This window comes from Microtus ochrogaster, linkage group LG4 (genome assembly GCF_000317375.1).
Source record: "Microtus ochrogaster isolate Prairie Vole_2 linkage group LG4, MicOch1.0, whole genome shotgun sequence".
NCBI lineage: Eukaryota > Metazoa > Chordata > Mammalia > Rodentia > Cricetidae > Microtus > Microtus ochrogaster.
In genome coordinates this window covers 31904415-31908279 of record NC_022030.1, presented here as the reverse complement: position 1 = coordinate 31908279, position 3865 = coordinate 31904415, and the positions used below count along the sequence as shown (strand labels likewise).

Below are 3865 nucleotides of genomic sequence, written 5' to 3'. Positions count from 1 at the left end.
AGATAGATAGATGATATATACATTTATGCATGCTTGCATAAATACATACATAGACAATAGACTATAATTATGAAGATAGATAGATAGATAGATAGATAGATAGATAGATAGATAGATAGATAGATGGATGTGTGGATAGATAGATACATGGATGAATGGATAGATAAATGAAATGGATGGATAAAGATTATAGATAAAATGAAGATGCCACACACTTTAACAACAGGTTTAAAATGTTGCCTGCTTATATTGTGGAAATAGATTTAATCATAAAGGAGAAATAGAATGGCATGCATCATAGGAAGGATGGGAGAAACGTATCAGAGAATTATAAAGCACAAATGTTAGCAAAATTATCTTGTGGAAAGATAGAGATTAGAGAACTTGTTTTTCAGAGTACCAATCCAAACACAGACAGTTTGGTGATAAGAGTTAAGTGATTTATGGTTCAAGAGTTTTCTGTAATATACATACACAGTCTCTGTTGGTCTTTTCTGAGGCAGCATAACAGAAATGAGAACGACAACGGAAACGAAGGAGGTTGGCCTTTGTCTCCAGGAACTAAGATTTCACAGGAATAGACAGAACGTGACCAGGACTTTCTGCTTTGAACAGAAAGATGCAAGTGAGAAAGAGCACACTGAGATTCAATCTTCTATGAGTCTTGTAGTGGATGATGTGGGCTCAATGTGAAGGAAAATTTCAACAACATCCCAATGTTTTGAAATTTATTGTCTGGATATTGAAAGAGAAATATACCTAGTAATAGGTTTTATGTCCCACCCCCATGATAGGTTTCTCTGCCATTACAGTAAGCTGGATCCAGCCCAGTTGAAAAAGTATAACAGGTTTATTTGAACAAAGCAACTTTCGGGTAGGTTCTGTAGTCTCAGAGATGGAGGCTGGAGAAGTTGGGCCCACAAACAAAAGCAGGTTGACTTTATAGGTTGTAGATGAGGAGTGATGACAGGTCTGCCACAAACTGGGTTTTTACCCAAGTTTAGTCAAAAACTGAGACTTTAGAAGGGGATTTAGGCGGCTGGCAACTTCAAGGGAGGAAGCTGCAGTAGTGGCCAAGAATGTAGAACTGGACTTTCTGGTGTCTTTTCTTTCTTCCGAGATTCTCTGAGTGGGTGGGGTTTGGCGAGAGGGACAAGAATGGGGTTTTCCAGATCATTTAGTGGTGAGCTGGAGGTTCCAACTGAACACTTCTTTGTTACAGTTCTTGTTCCTTTCACAGTAGATTTAGGAACATATGTTTTAGTCCATAAGAATAAGATCAGAATATCCTTTTAGATACTTTTGAAGAAAAAATATTGAACAATATAAAACTTATGTTTTTCTATTACTTTATCCTCTTAGACATGTAATGAGTTTCAAATATATATTTTCATAAACATAAAACATAAATACAAGCTCAGCCAACAAGGTGTCCAGTGAATCCTCAGGTTCATCTTCAGAGGACTGACAGGCAGTTTATGTTTAAGTAGGGGCGTAATTAGATAATCTTGGCCAAGGTGTGGTTCCATCCAACAACATGGTCTGGGATCCAGACGCTCCAGGATCTGGAAAGGCAGGTAGTAATGATGGTTCACAATCTCCTCCCTTAGACTCTGACTCTTCTGGCTGATAATACTTTTCTGTTTTCTAGCATGAGATTGACATGGAAATTTCACTTACTCTGGGATCATTGTTTCAACAGCCTGATAGCTAAAAGAAGAAACACAGTATTCATTCTTGTATAATTACACTCTTTCAGAAAAAAAAATTAGACATAAAAACAAACAAAAAATAAACTTTCTGTGTAAGATCAAATTCATCCTTACTTTTTTCCAAATCTGAGTGAAGCTACTGAACAGACAAGCATAATTATCATGCACTTCAAAAGTTTTAAAGTGATTTACCTCCGGAGCTGCCTAGAGCCCTAGCGGACGTGCAGTGGACGCTGACCGGCGGCACAATGAGACTCCTCCCCCGCCTGCTGCTGCTGTTCCTGCTGGCCTTCCCCGCTGCCGTGCTGCTCCGCAGAGGCCCCGGAGGGTCATTAGCAGTGGCTCAAGGTCTTACAGATGATGAAGAAACAGTGGAAGATTCGATAATTGAAGATGAAGACGATGAAGCTGAAGTAGAAGAAGACGAACCCACAGATTTGGCAGAAGATAAAGAAGAAGAAGATGTGTCTGGTGAACCAGAAGCTTCACCGAGTGCAGACACAACTATCTTATTTGTAAAAGGAGAAGATTTTCCAGCAAACAAAATCGTGAAGTTCCTGGTAGGCTTTACGAACAAGGGGACAGAAGATTTTATTGTTGAATCTCTAGATGCCTCATTTTGTTATCCTCAGGACTACCAGTTTTACATCCAAAATTTCACAGCTCTTCCTCTGAACACTATAGTGCCACCCCAGAGACAGGCGACTTTTGAGTATTCCTTCATTCCTGCAGAACCCATGGGGGGACGGCCTTTTGGTCTGGTCATCAATCTGAACTACAAAGATTTGAATGGCAATGTATTCCAAGATGCTGTCTTCAATCAGACAGTTACAGTTATTGAAAAGAGAGGACGGGCTAGATGGAGAAACAATTTTTATGTATATGTTCCTTGCTGGTCTTGGGCTTCTAGTTGTTGTTGGCCTTCATCAACTCCTGGAATCTAGAAAGCGCAAGAGACCTATACAGAAAGTAGAAATGGGTACATCAAGTCAAAATGACGTTGACATGAGTTGGATTCCTCAGGAAACTTTGAATCAGATCAATAAAGCTTCTCCAAGAAGGCTGCCCAGGAAGGGGGCACAGAAGAGATCAGTGGGATCTGATGAGTAAATGTTCTTTGTGCAACAATTCAGTCTGTGCTTCCCCTGCCCTAATGTTTTTCAGCCTGATGGGAATTAGTGCAGAGAAGCCTTATCACCATAGAAGGCAACTCCTGCTTATGTGTGGACTGAGCAGTCAGAGTCTGTGGCGATAATCTTGCTGAAAATGCACTGCATTCGTTTTTCTAAAGTAACAAATTTGGTTTTTCTTTTTTTTTAAGCCATTAAACTGTGTGGGTGTGAGTGTCTGAGCAGTTGTCTTGCCAGAATCATTGTCAAACTACCTGAAACACGTTTTTAGAATACTCAGCAAAGCCCTGTTGCTGCCTCCCTTGTGATATTTTCTGATTTTTTTACCCCAAGCTCAATTGATACTTTTTCCCAGTGTAGTTTTAGATGTTCTGCCTTTTGAGGAAATAATTTGCTTATTCAAATCAAATCTGAATTAATGGCACAAACTGGCCTTTTGCTTGCTGTTTGCTACAGCTTATATTGTAAAGGCACAGGTAGGCGTGGCTGCTGACTGAGCAACAGAGGCATGTTGTTGGGTGTTTGCTGCTGTTTACTATGTGCACACCTTCAGGAACTTACCGACGGAGTCAAAGAATTTGGAATCTCTAAGCAACAAAATTGTGAAACCTGACACTTCTATTGATATTGGTATATAAATCCTAATTCCATACCTGTTTGCTTTGTTTTTAAACAAAAAATAGTATGTTTGTGCAAACTGGGTTGTTGTGTTGTCTGTTGTTCTATGTGACTTGTGAGAGCTTTGGAGTGACCTCCTTTCCTTGTTTCTTTGCTTGTTGTTGGGTTTAAGCGGAGCTTTTTGTTCTTAAAAATAATCTTAAAAATTGTCATGGTCTACAGACCAAGGGGATCAAATTTTCAGGGCAGGGTACATTTTAGTTAATCCTAATCTACAAAAACATTAATTGGATAGATTTAAAATCGTTACAAGGTTTATCTTTTAACTTGATCTTTTGAGGTTTTGATTGTTGACCTACATGCTATCATTGTTAATGTGAAAAGTTCCCAAAATTTAAGGACTTA

General features: G+C 39.1%; 1 pseudogene; it reads left to right on the top strand.

The window, feature by feature from the left end:
- The first annotated feature begins 1805 nt into the window (after positions 1-1805).
- On the top strand, positions 1806-2840 carry LOC101988165 (annotated as a pseudogene).
- The last annotated feature ends 1025 nt before the right edge of the window (positions 2841-3865 follow it).